Here is a 14,340-nt window from a genome sequence, read left to right on the forward strand (position 1 = left end):
ACTTTAGAGAGACAGAGCATGAGCAGGGGAGGGGCAGAGAGAGAGGGGGACACAGAATCCGAAGCAGGCTCCAGGCTCTTGGCTGTCAGCACAGAGCCTGATGCAGGGCTCAAACTCACAAACTGTGAGATCATGATCTAAACCACCCAGGCGTTCCCGAAACTCTTTATTAAGACAGCTGGGCATAAGCATTGGATGGTGCTATCTACCTAGGTCTTTCTGATTTTCCACCCGAGCTATCTGCTAACTGCACCGTTTTGTCTTCTCTCCCCTGTGCTCAGCACTGCCTGACTTTCTAAGACAAATCCTGGCTCACAAGAGAGGAATCAGCATCAACGTCGATTCAGCTTTGCTGTTGGTTCACCTGTCCCCTTGAGACCGTTTTTGCATTAACGCACTTTCTGGCTCTGATGGCTCCATCTGCCAGGGGTTGGGCTTCCAACCCCTACGTTCCTGCAGCCTATCCCTGCTTGCAACTTCCGGCTTCACCAGACGCAGCTTCACCTGAGTTCTTGAACTTTCTTTTTTATAGCAGTAATAGCTCGCTTTTTAGAGCTAAGGGTTTTGTTCCTCAGTGATTCATGCACATAGGAAAACAATTCCATCATTTCTATAACCAGCCCAGACTGCTGGATACTTGGAGCGGTTCCCAGCATTTGCTCTCAGAAACGAGGACACAGGGAACGTTCCACTATAGTCTGGGTGTGGTGAGCTTGCTGGGGCAAAGGGTTGTGCATGTTTCGTTTTGAAAGATATTCCAAAATTATCCTGCGGGGAGATGTCACCAAAGTCAAGGGCCTCTAAGAGGTTATGAAACTCACTTCCTACTCCGTCGCTGATATTAAGGATGATCAATAGTTTAAATATTCTTCTATTTGGTAGGTGAAAAGGTCATTTCATTACTTTAATTGCTTCTTTATAATTAGAAGGGGTAATTGCCCTCATGAATCTCCTTGGCAGGGAATGGCCTGATCATTTTTCCCTTGCTCGTTTTTCTATTTTTTTCCATATATTTTGTTCTTGTTTGCTTATGGATTCTTTGTACTCTTTGTCCATAGTACCTATGGCCATTTTCCCCCATTTTCATTTATCTTCTTTGACGATGTTACTTTTGCCATGCAGAACTTAAAAACTGCATACAGTCGTGTTTAGCAATTTTTGGTCTTCATGAAGTTAGTTTGGGTTTTCTAATATGCTTTAAAGGGTCTATATGCCCATATTATTTTTAAAAATCCACCCAGATCTCCTTCCTGTATTGTCATTATTTCAGTTTTTAAGTTTAACATGGATCAGTCTGGAATTTATATTAGTATAGGGAAGGAGGTAGGGATTTAGCTCTCCCAACCCAGTTTGGATTTACCTCCCATTGTCTATTTCTTGTTCTGTCAAGAGTAGGGTGGTTCCTATGCATTAACTACTCAGGGCAGAAGCCTAGACCACTGGATTCAGCTGAACGTACGCATCAGCTTTCTCCTTCTCCATGTCTTCCTCTTTCTGTCTCTATTCCCTTCCCCTCTTCCCTCCTTCTGTTCCCCCTCCCTCTCCCTCTCTGTCCCCCTTTCCCTTCCCACCCCGCTCCGCCTCTTCCCCCTCTTCCCCTTCTCTTTAGTCACTGTTTGTAAGTGAAACTGATTTTGCCTTCGGACCGCAAATCAAAGATTCTCAAACCGCAGTGGGATTGGAGGGAGCCTGTCACCCGGCAGATCTGGGTGGGGCATGACCATATGTAGATGAAAAACAAAGAGCTCTGACCCACTGATTTCGTCTCAATCATAAACAAAGGAGAGATAACAGCTTTATGTTTATGAAAAGGCGGAGGGATGGCTTTCAGGAGAAATACCGCATTCTAAACTACCCAGGGCACAGATCTACCTGCATGCTTAATCCTGCTTCAGTGGTGTTCATGTGATCTGAGTGTCTAGCTCTTGGCTCCTCTTCCCTTTCAGCAACATCCTGGAGCTCGCTTTTTCTACCAGCTTCTTTCCTTCTGCCTTTGAGGTTTCAAAGTTCTCCTCTCCTGGGAAAGCAGCACAAAACCAAAAGTATGCTGCTGCCTCTCTTGCTCTTTCCAATGTCTTCCATTGTCCAATTTCCCAATTCAATATCCACCTTTACTGCTGCCTTATTGACTCAACCGGCTCTCTCTTTACCCTACACTCTGACTTCGGTATCCACTGACATATTACAAGTGTTTTCTTTTCTTAAACATTCTCCTTTACATCTCTCTTCTTTCTGATTCCCCCTTCCTGCTCTTTTTTTAAGGACTCTAGGGGTTTTGGGTTTGTGTGTGTGTGTGTGTGTGTGTGTGTGTGTGTGTGTGTGTGTTTGGCTATTTTATGCCTAAGTGGTTCTCAACAGGAAGGAGAAAGAGGAGGTAGGATTTTGACTCCACGGGACATTTGGCAATGCCTGGAGATATTTTTGGCTATTACAGCTGGGGGAGAGGGGTGCTCCTGACCTTGACCAACTAGAAGCCAAGGATGCTACTAAACACCCTACAGTGTAGACGATGGCCCCTGCAACAAGAGAACCGTATAACACAGCATGTCAATATCGCCACAGTTGGGAAATCCTGCTGTAACCAGCAATGGGTGCCTTGAGGGGCATTTGAAAATGTGAGGAGCCATAGCCATCATTTTGGTGGTAACAATGACCAAATGACTGGCGCTAAGGATGCAAAACGTCCTGAGGAACTGTGTGCCAAGAGCACACTTGTTTTTGGAAAGGAGCCGTTCATTTGAACCTCTATTCACCCTATTTCCTTTACTGGTTTTCCCCTCCTGCCAAACGTGTGAGTGTTAGTCAAGGTCTTAATTTCTCTTTCTGCTTCTGCGAGCTCATCCTACCCCTTCACTCCAGCTTTAACCACCCAGCAATGCCTTTGGTGAGACTGGGCCTCTGTGGATGACAGCACTATTTTGGCAGTCAAGACGGAAGCGTGGAGTTACCTTTCAGTGCTTTAAAGATTTCATTTTACTGTGTTCTGGCCTCCATTGTTTCTGGGGATGTCATGCATTATTTGTATTGTGTCTACTGAATGTAATGTGTCTTTTTCACTTCCCGTCTTGAAGATTTCACTGCCTGCCTTGAAGATTGCTTCATTTTTGGTTTAATTATGCTGGCCTTACACACGGATTTCTTTGTATCTATCCTGCTTTGAATTTAGGATCTGTGATTTCATATCATTCATCATTTGGAGTGTTGGTGGCATCTTTTCACACATTTTTTTGGGCCCCATTCTATCTGCCCCCAGTCCTGGGAATCAAATTTTGTGTATGTTAAACTGAATGATATTGTCACACAGATCTTGAGATGTTCTTTTCTGTCTACCCCTTGCCAACTCTACTGTGTTTCAGTTTGCGATTCAAATGCTCATCTCTTCCAGAAACATCCACACAAAAACACCCACATACAGTGTTTTACTGGCTATCTGGGCATTCCTTAGACCGGTCAAGTTGATGCGTAAACTGAACCACTACATTAATATGCATTAGACCCTGGACGGTGCCTCCAACACCATCAACTCTGATATTGGATGTTGCCTCTGGAAACTCTGGATGGTTGTCTCAACCGCCTCCCATTGGCAGAGTGGACTCTGCATAGTATTCATTTATTCAAGTAACAAATAACTACCATCTTCCATATGTGCCTGATAGGAGCTGCAAAAACCCCAGTGAAGTCACTAAGGCTCCTGCCTTTGTAACGTATTTATTCCATCTGGGTAAACAACTTGTCCAATTTTCCTGAACTTTCCCCAGTTTTAGCACTAAAAGTTCCACATCCCAGGAAATCCTTCAGTCAATGGCTACCTGGAGGAAGAACATTCTAGGCCATGGGAACAGTAATGATCTTGAGGTGAGTGAGGCTGTGTTATTGGAGGAATAATAAAGACCACAATGTGGATCTGGTGGACTGAGAGAGACTTGGGCAAATTAATCGTATCTCCAACTTTCCGTTTCTTCATCAGTAATCCGGGAAAAATAGACAACCTTTTGCAGTTCTTCTCTGGAAAGGATCAAAACAGCATTATATTCAATCACACAGAAGGCTCTTTGAAGAGATTAAGCATATGACTCAGGGACCCCGTTGGCCATCTCCCCAGAAGCCAGGAATAGATGTGGGATTCTTCAGGAAAGATTTGTGGAGGAACCTCTTGTCTAATGGAGTAAATCTCCGTGACAAATGAAAGAGACGCACAACTTGTTGGAGAATTGTTACACCACCACAAATACGGCCAACTTGGATCGTGAGGGACAGAAAGAGGACAAGATGAAGGCAGGCTGACACACTTCTCAAATTCCACAGTCAGGAAACTGGCTGATAAACCTTCGAAGCTACAGATATGTGTTGACTTTCATGAAAAAGAAAGGGTGCCTTTGAGTGCAGAGCAGTGAGCCCAGAGGGCAGAGTTCTATATTTCAGAATACTGGGGAAATGTCCAAGTTGTAACAGTGTTATAAAAGATGAAAACAAGATACGAATACAGTGATGAAGGCAGAGAAAACTTATGGCTTTAACTAGAATAGATATAGTTACATTTTATGCCTTGAAATCTGCAAACAAAGGTTCTCAACTTCAATAATAGGATACTGAAGTGTACTTTGCCTTATTAACATTTTTTTCTCCATAGTTTAATGTGTAAGATCTGTTTGCCAGACTATAAAAACCTGTCTTGTTAATATTCTTTTGTCTTTATTTAGTAAACAAAATATTGAGTTATTCATTAATTAAAAGAGCACAGTTTCAGGTTTCAATGGAATATTGGCCGCCTGTCAGCTTCAGTGTAACGAGGTAGGATATGAACCTTGCTTGTAGGAATGACTACTTCCCGAAACTCTATGGAGCTGACCTTAGGGCCGAGTGAACTAACAAGAAGTCTTACCTTGTTCAGTTATGACCGTAGGCTGAATTACTTTATTTTATTATTTTTTATTAAAATTTTTTTGTTTATTTATTACTGAGACAGAGAGAAACAGAGCACGAGTGGGGAAGGGGCAGAGAGAGAGGGAGACACAGAATCCAAAGCAGGCTCCAGGCTCTGAGCTGTCAGCACAGAGCCCAATGTGGGACTCGAACCCACAAACTGTGAGATCATGACCTGAACCGAAGCCAGAGGCTTAACCAAGTGAGCCACCAAGGTGCCCCAGGCTGAATGATTTTTAAAGTTAGCTTTAAAATAACCACTGAAAAACGTTCTGCAGAAAGAGACCCCTCAAAGTCTATCAGAGAGAAGCAAGCAGAAAACCCTAATTTTAAATATAACTCTTGGCAGCTGGGTCTTAGTTCAGTTGGCTTTCTTTCCGTTACTATTGTGGACCTCAAAAGCCAACCTACATAGAAGATACTACATTAATTTGAAGTGATTCATGTTTACAATGCAAATGGCTGTAGAGAAACCTAATTGCCTAAGACTGGTAGAAACTACTAGGCTGCTTCTCATCAGAGGAAAAATAAAACCAACATCCTTGCAAAGAAACTTTTGGAATACACTTCTTAACTCCTCAACAGGAAAATAGCCAATTGCAGATAAACTTGGAAAACCCTAGAATAATGCACTGCTCCAACTCATAATATTACCAGCCAGAGGGAAGAGGCTTAGGCCTTATGCTCCACAGAATACGTTAACAAAAGAGAGAGTTACAAAGCAAATAAGATAAAGAAATCCAAATACGCTTTCCAGGGACTAAAACAGAACCTCTCCAAAAGACGGGAAGGGTTTCGCCATCGCATGGAAAGGCAGTGGTCCGTGGCATTGCCGACTTCGTGGGAGTGAGGAAATAGCTCTGGTTTATTTTAATGTACCGTGTAATCTGGCTCATTTCCCATATTGTTCTCTGATCTTAACTGCAATTCAAAGGAAAAGTTGGGCCCATGTTTCAAATGTCATCTTGATACAGCCTTTCTCATTTCCAAACCCACTTCAGGAATTTGCTTTCCTTTTTTCCCCTTTCTTATTGCTCTTACAAAGTTGAGCCAATGATAATAAAAGAAGTAGAAACGGATGACAGTGTAAGAAACAAGTCACCCAGTCCATGCACCGCAGGGGTGAGTAAGAGTCAGGAGGTGGATTCCGGACCCTTGCAAACACGCTTTCCAGGACCTTGACATCAGTGGCCTTTTACTTAGATTGGTTCTTGTTGCTCAATGCTTCACTTTCATTTACTTCTGCTTGTATTCTGTTTCTCCCTAGAGTGTCCAGACTTGCTGTATCCCTTCTATACTTGGTGGGGTTTTCCCTGTCTCCCCCCTCCCAGCTCCCACAGCGGCTTCTACTGCAAAGTCTCTGGAATCAAGGTTCTGGTCGGCACAGTTCTGGCTCTAACAGGTCATTTTCAACAAAGGAATTCCGAGTGGTGTTCGTGGACAGCAAAGCTCTGCTTAGAACATGCCAAGTTGACATAACGACCGCCTCGTGGTGCTGTGTTGGGGTCTGGGAAGGCTGGGCAGAAGAACCCCAAGTCCAAAAGTGACTCCTAAGAATGGAGTCTTCCAACAGTCTGGGACCTTGGCCAGGAAGGACTGAGGCGATTTCTAAAGCCCTCTACTGGGCATTCCTTCTATTTTAGACATAAAGAGATAGCCTCTGATGCAAAAATGTCCTACCTTGGACATAAGAAGTGGGGTCCCTGGGGTACAAAGATAATGACTGTGCCTCGGCCTCCAAAAATCTTTGCGTGAATCCTTGACACAATGAAGTCAAAGCCTTTTCCACATCATTGATTTGTCTGTCACTGTAATCAGGTGACCTGACAGCATATGTCACCGCACTTTTAAGTGGTCTAGCAAATAACACGCTTCTAAGCTCGAAACTAACAAAGCACTTTCTTTTAAAGAAAAGAGCCTGAATCACACGTCCTGTTTCTTTGTCAACATAAACTGCAGCCCCAAATCACTTCCCATATTCAATTACAAGAGCCAGGACCTGGTCCAGCTCTAATTGGCTCCAGGAATATTTCATTTTTTCATTTAAAAGATAATTTAATTCACGGCCATATGTTCGCTGGAGTCATTCTCTGGTCTCGGCCCCAAGGACGCCTCTGTCCTCACTGCCACGTGTGTTTCCAGAAACTCTGAGACCCACACTTTGCTCTGGTCTACACAGTTTTCCTTTCCTGATCCTCTTCTCTGAATGGCGTTTATTCTTCTGTGGGTTTTTTTTCCTCTAGTGCCTTTCTTTTTTTAATCATGGACATATTCACGCATGAATTCAAATAGTGAAATCAGCTTCAAATGCTAGATCACAGTATCAGAAGAGTCACGCATTTCACGGTTCAGAAAATAATGGTATCAATCTGTACTGTTTAAGAGATACCAGAGTCTTCTGACCCAGATACAAACTCCATTGGCCTTGAAATAATTTTACTCATATCTGATGACTGAGGAATCATATTAAGGTTTTGCTTCAAATTTTCCGGGTCAATGACTATCATCATTGGCCTTCATCCTTAAAGAAGTAGAATTAGGGGGGTTTAAGAGAATACTCATTTGAACCTCAGAAGATTCAGAACTACATTTTCCAGGGGGCGCCTAAGTGGCTCAGTCAGTTAAGCGTCCAACTTCAGCTCAGGTCATGAACTTACTTTCGTGAGTTCGAGCCTCGTGCTGGGCTCTGTGCTGACAGCGGAGCCTGGAGCCTGCTTTAGATTCTGTGTCTCCCTCCCTCTCTGCCCGTCCCCTGCTTGCACTCTGTCTCTCTCTCAAAAATAAATAAAGATAAAAACAATTTTTAATTAAAAAAAGAATTACATTTCCTGGAAAAGTAAAGTGTCCTCATCCAATTTATGAGTTCACGTAACTCACTTTTGTGCAGAAATAGGACGGCCCTCAATTAATTTAGGTGTGGGATTCATTTTCCCCACCATATCAGTCAACTAGTATTTGCGTAATAAACAATCCAAAACCTAATAGCTTAAAAAAAAGCACCCAACCACCACCACCATTTGTTAAATTTCTTGAGTCTATGGGTTGGCTGGGTGGTTCTGCTGATCGGGGCTTACTCATTGGTCTGCGGTCAGCTGGCTGGTTGGTGAAGGGCTGGCTTGTCTAGGAGGGCCTCCAGTCTCCAGTAGGTTAGGTCCCTTGCACACTCGCTCACACTCCCAGAGCAGGCCTGCTTGGCTCACACTCCCAGGGCACGCCCCCTTGAGCAGGCCTCAAGATGGTGGCCCAAGTGTGAGAAGGAGTCACAACTGTGCAAGAGAACAAGAAGAAACATGCACATACCTTTCAAGCCTCTGCTTTGTCAAGTTAGCTCTTGTGCTTTTAGCCAAAGAAAGTCCCAGGGCCAAGCCCAGAGGCAGAGTGAGAGAGTACTGCCAAAGGTCGTGGATACAGGAAGGCAGAAAAAGTTGGGACTATCAAAGCAACCAGCCTGTCAAACTGACCCAGATAGAACTAGAGCCCAGTAGCCCATGAAGCAAGAAGACAGAGCCACTTTCTTGGGATGCTGATGTGTGGGCAGGAAGGGAGGCAACAGAAGTAGATTCCAAGGTTGCCAAACTAAAAAAACACTGTAAGTCTAAGTCCAAGTTGGTTAAATAAACATTAAAAAAAAAAAAGAGTTGGATGTGCAACCAAATCAGTTGGTCAAACAAGAGATTAAGAACAAAATTCAGGGGCGCCTGGGTGGCTCAGTTGGTTAAGCCTCTGACTTCACCTCAGGTCAGATCTCACGTTCGTCTGTGGGTTCGAGCCCCGCGTTAGGCTCTGTGCGGACAGCTTAGAGCCTGGAGCCTGCTTCCGGTTCTGTGTCTCCTTCTCTCTCTGCCCCTCCCCCTCTCATGCTCTATTTCTCTCTGTATCAAAAATAAATAAAACATTAAAAAAAAAAGAACAAAATTCAGGTGTGCTTCCATGCTAAAGGGCTCAAAAAGAAAAGCCTAGAATGGGGACATGGAATATAGAAAGCCATGAGACATTTTACCCTGCACAGGGGCAGTGTGTTTGGAAGAGCCTCGATGCAAAACCTTTGTATATTTAAGAGCATAAGCACTAGCCCTGCTGGGGATCTACCCAAGGGGTACAGAAGTGCTGATGCACTGGGGCACATGTGCCCCAATGTTCATAGCGGCACTTTCTACAATAGCCAATCATGGAAGAACCTAAGTGTCCATCAACTGATGAATGGATAAAGAAGATGTGGTTTATATATACAATGGGATACTACTTGGCAGTGGGAAAGAATGAAATCCTGCCATTTGCAGCAATGTGGATAGAACTGGAGGGTATTATGCTGAGTGAAATAAGTCGGTCAGAGAAAGACTGAGATCATATGTTTTCACTCATATGTGAATCTTGAGAAACTTAACAGGAGACCATGGGAGAAGTGAAGGAGGAAAAAGAGTTACAAACAGAGGAGGCAAACCATAAGGGGCTCTTAAATATAGAGAACGAACTAAGGGTTGGTGGGGTGTGGGGGAGAGGGGAAAGTGGGTGATGGGCATTGAGGAGGGCACTTGTTGGGATAAGCACTGGGTATTGTGTGGAAACCAATAAATTATATTAAATGAAAACAAACAAACAAACAAAAAGTGTAAGGGCAAATGGCCATTAAAAGATTCCAAGACCTGTAGGCAATAGAAATTCTGAAACATCCTTTTTTTTTTATGCTTATTTATTTTTGAGAGACTAAAACAGAGCATGAGTGGGGGGAGGGGGTGAGAGAGAAAAGAGAGGGAGACACAGAATCCAAAGCAGGCTCTAGGCTCTGAGCTGTCAGCACAGAGTCTGACACAGGGCTCAAACCCACGAGCAGCTAGATCATGACCTGAGCCTTTGTTGGAGGCCTAACCAACTGAGCCACCCAAGTGCCCCAAAGTTCTGAAATTTCCATGCAAAGGAATCTTGTTTTCATTTTGCTCTGAAGAAATAGTTGCTACTATGCTATTTAAAGTATGTATTCAGGGGCGCCTGGGTGGCTCAGTCGGTTAAGTGTCTGACTTCAGCTCAGGTCATGAGTTGGAGCCCTGTGTCAGGCTCTGTGCTCACTGCTCTGAACATGGAGCCAGTTTTGGATTCTGTGTCTCCCTCTCTTTCTCTGCCCCCTCCCTTGCTCACACTCTGTCTCTCTCTCTCAAAAATAAATAAACATATATATATATGTAGATATATATATTCAGTCAAATCCACAATATAAACCATTCTACAGGACATTTGACCAGGTTTCTTCAAGAAGTCAATGGGTCCAGAACAAAGAGAAGTGGGAAGAGTCTTCAGATTAAAAATCAAGACAGATCTAAGATTATGAGCAGCCAAATACAATGATCGGACCTTGTTTGGCCCTAGATAGGTACCATTTTCTCGATATGTACAATTTTTAAGAAGATGCTTTTTAGCAAAGAGGGAAGATTTCATCATGGCCAGAACATTCGACAGCAGTAGGCACTATTGTTAGTTTTATCATGTGTGGCTGCATAATGTGGTGCAGCAGGAAAATATTCCCTTTCTTTTTTGGAGATCCATGCTATAGTACTGAGGGCTAAAAGAACATGACGTCTTAAATGTGCATTAAAAACTTGAAAAAGAGAGAGAGGGGAAGGGTAGAGCCCATTAGTGTGGGGATTGCTGGCGATTGCTGGGGTTCTGTGATGATTTTGTAGGCTTCTGATATGCTCTACTTCTGCGTACTTTTCGGGAGTCTATATAATACCATATAAAATTCAGGGTTATTTTTTATTTTATTAAACAATTTTTTTCATGTTTATTTATTTTTAAGACAGAGAGAGACAGTGCGAACAAGGGAGGGGCAGAGAGAGAGGGAACCCAATGCAGGGCTTGAGCCCATGAACTGCAAGATCATGACCTGAGCCAAAGTTGGACACTTAACTGACTGAGCCACCCAGGTGCCCCATATTTTAAAATATTACATAGAAAATAGTTTAAAACGACACCATACTTTCCTTTTTCAACTTTTGTGTGTTCTTATGAACATGATTGACTATTTTCTTTCCAATTATAAAAGTAACATATACTCAAAAATAAGACACAACAAGGAACAAAGAGAAGATGAAGGTCACGTGAAATCATAGATGATTGGAGGAGAAACAGAAGAGGTCACCTGAAGCCATAACTATAAATCTCCCTGTGGTCTTTTAACATTATTACTACACATACTAGTTTAAAGAAATAGGTTTGGGGGGCGCCTGGGTGGCTCAGCCGGTTAAGCGTCTGGCTTCGGCTCAGGTCATGATCTCGTGGTTCGTGGGTTCAAGCCCGGCATCGGGCTCTGTGCTGACAGCTCAGAGCCTGGAGCGTACTTTGGATTCTGTGTCTCCCTTTCTCTCTGACCCTCCCCCGCTTGCACTGTCTTTCAAAAAATAAATTAAAAAAAATATATATATATAAAAAATTTTTTAAAAAAAGAAAAGAAATAGGTTTGGGGTCAGCTATGTGTCCAAAAGATTTTCTTTCCTCCTGGGTGGCTTCTATTCAATGACAAAACGAATGTGGGAGTGTGAGAAGAACCTCAAATACTGAATCGTTGAAGGACTGTTACTCCCCCCCCCCCCACCACCGACCAGAGCAAAGGGGCAAGTTTCTAAGAAGAGGCCTGCTAGACAACCAATAACCACGCTTTCTTTTCTCTACTCCTTCTCTTCCTTCTCTTTAACTTTTTGGGTTCAGGTTCAGCTTCTGGTTAAAACAATGCCAAAATTTAGCAATTCCTTTGCCTTGCACGTGGTTCTGGGCAGAAAGGCTTCTTTTATTTTGTAGTAAGTAACCACCTACTTCTTTAAAATGGGGAAGAATGGAGTAGTTACCAATTTGGTCAATTTGTGTTATATACTAGCTCGATTCTGTCTATACAGAAGAGTGTCTACACAACTCCAAAGTTAGGTAGAGTGAAGTAGAACTAGATGCATCAGTGTTAAACAATGGCCTATATGGCTATAATTTGGTGGGATGATTTCTTCCCCACAATGAATGTGGATGCTACCGTTGGATGCTGGCCAGTCTGAGCATGAGGGAAGGGTATCATCACCGGTCACCATCAGTGTCCGACCAAACTTGGTGCCTGGAGGGTGTCCGGGTGCTAAAATCCAAGGGAGAGAGCCTGGATGGCTCAGTCAGTTAAATGTCTGACTCTTGATTTCATGTCAGATCATGATCTCAGGGTTCATGAGATCAGGCTCTGTGCTAACATCATGGAACCTACTTGGAACTCTCTGTCTCTCTCTGTCTCTCTGTCTCTCTCTCTGTCTCCCTCTCCCCGCCCTCCTCCTCTGCTAATGCACTTGTGCATGTCCTCTCTCTCTCTCTCAAAACAAACAAACACCCCTAGAATCTAAAGGAGATGCTAAAAACTTCAGTGATGACCTAAGCAAGAATCTGTCTTCGTAATCCACATTTAATCAGGTTCAAAAGTTAGCCTCCCATTGATGTTATGGGTTTTCAGATATGATATGATGGAGATTCACAGCATTGTCTAGGTACGTTTTCCTGCCAAAACGTTTTGCCTGAACTTAATCAAGCCTCTGTATCTGCATTAAGTGCTTTTGCTGCAGAACAGATCACCCTGAAACTCAGTGGTTTATAACAATATCCATTTATTATTTCATATTACTTGTTTTAAATGTTTATTTATTTTTGAGAGAGAGAGAGAGAGACTGAAAGGTAGAGGGGCAGAGAGACAGGGAGACGAAGAATCCAAAGCACAGGGCCCAACATGGGGCTCGAACCCATGAACTGTGGGATCATGACTTGAGCTGAAAGATGCTTAATAGACTGAGCCCCCCAGGTGTCCCCTATTCTTTCTTTTTTTTTTTAAGTTTATTTACTTATTTTGAGAGAGACAGAGACAGTGCAAGTGGGGGCAGAAAGAGAGAGAGAGAGAGAGAGAGAGAGAGAGAGAGAGAGAGTCCTAAACAGGCTGTGCACTTAAGGCTCTCTCTGCCTACAGCGCAGACCCTGATGCGAGGCTCAAACTCATGAAAACAGTGAGATCATGATCCCAGCCGAAACCAAGAATTGGACACTTAACCGACTGAGCCACCCAGGTGTCCCTCATATTATTCTTTGGATCCGAGGGATGATTCCTCTGGGCTGAGTCAGCCGGATGGTTGAAGATAGCTTCATGTTTGATGGCTTCGTGCTTGGCCAGGGAGGTGAAAATGTCCCCACACATTCCTCAGCCAGCAGACTGGCCTGCTCAGTCACAGGGCCCCCAAGAGCAGCAGAGACAGGCTAGTCCTGCTACACAACTGCATGTCCAGCCTCTGCCTGTGTCACATTTGCTAATGTCCCATTGGACAAAGCAAGTCACATGGCTGGGCCTGGGGTCAAGGGGTGGAGAAAGAGACTCTACCACTTAAGAGAAAAAATATTATCAGTTCTACAATCTAACCACATCTGACTTCTAATTTATATAAATGCAGTCTTTAGAGGAAAAAGTTGAATTATACCATAAAAAATAATCAGTCAAATGTAAAATGTGAAACATTCCATAGATAACCTGCCAGTGTTTTTTAAAAAGTCACTGCTATAGGGAGGGAAAAAGATGTGCCAGGTGCAGGCAGGGGGAGAAGTGTAGATTTTAAAAGACAAAAAGGGCTCAACAATCAAATCCAAGTATGAACCTATGGATCATTATCCAGGAAGACAAAACAGCCATAAAAAATTCTTTGGATAATTGGAGAAAATCAAACATGGATTAAATACACAGAATATTTTAAATTTTCTCAAATGTAATAATGGCAGTAAGGTTACAGAGGATAACAACTTTACTCTCAAAGATGTAAAGGGATGTATTTAGGAGGGAGATGTCATAATAATGTCTGTTACGGATTTCAAGTGGATCCTCAAGTCAATACGTCTATTTATCTGCATACGATAGAAAAAAAGAAGTGGGCTGAATTGTGACACCACCCCTCCCTCCCAGCACCAAAATTCATCTGTTGATATCTTCACTCCTAGTGCCTCAGGATATGACTGTATTTAAAAATAGGGCCTTGGGGCGCCTGGGTGGCTCAGTCAGTTAAACATGCCACTCTTGATCTTGGCTCCGTTCGTGAGTTCAAGCCCCGCAGCAGGCTCTGCACTGAGAGCACAGAGCCTGCTTGGGATTCTCTTTTTCTCTCTCTCTCTCTCCCCATCTCTGCCTCTCCTCTGCTCACTTTCTCTCTCTCTCCCTCTCTCAAATAACTAAACATTTTTTTTAATGTTAAAAATAGGGTCTTTAAAGAGATGATTAGGTGAAAATGAGGGTAGGGTAGGTCCTAATGTCATCTGACTCGTGTCCTCAACAAGAAGAGATCGGACACATCCAGAAGGAAGGCCATGTGGAGAGAGCAATTCCCAAGTCAAGGTGGGAGGCCTCCCAAGAAACCCACCCTGTCCACATCT

This window comes from Suricata suricatta, chromosome 3, assembly GCF_006229205.1.
Source record: "Suricata suricatta isolate VVHF042 chromosome 3, meerkat_22Aug2017_6uvM2_HiC, whole genome shotgun sequence".
NCBI classification, from domain to species: Eukaryota; Metazoa; Chordata; class Mammalia; order Carnivora; family Herpestidae; genus Suricata; species Suricata suricatta.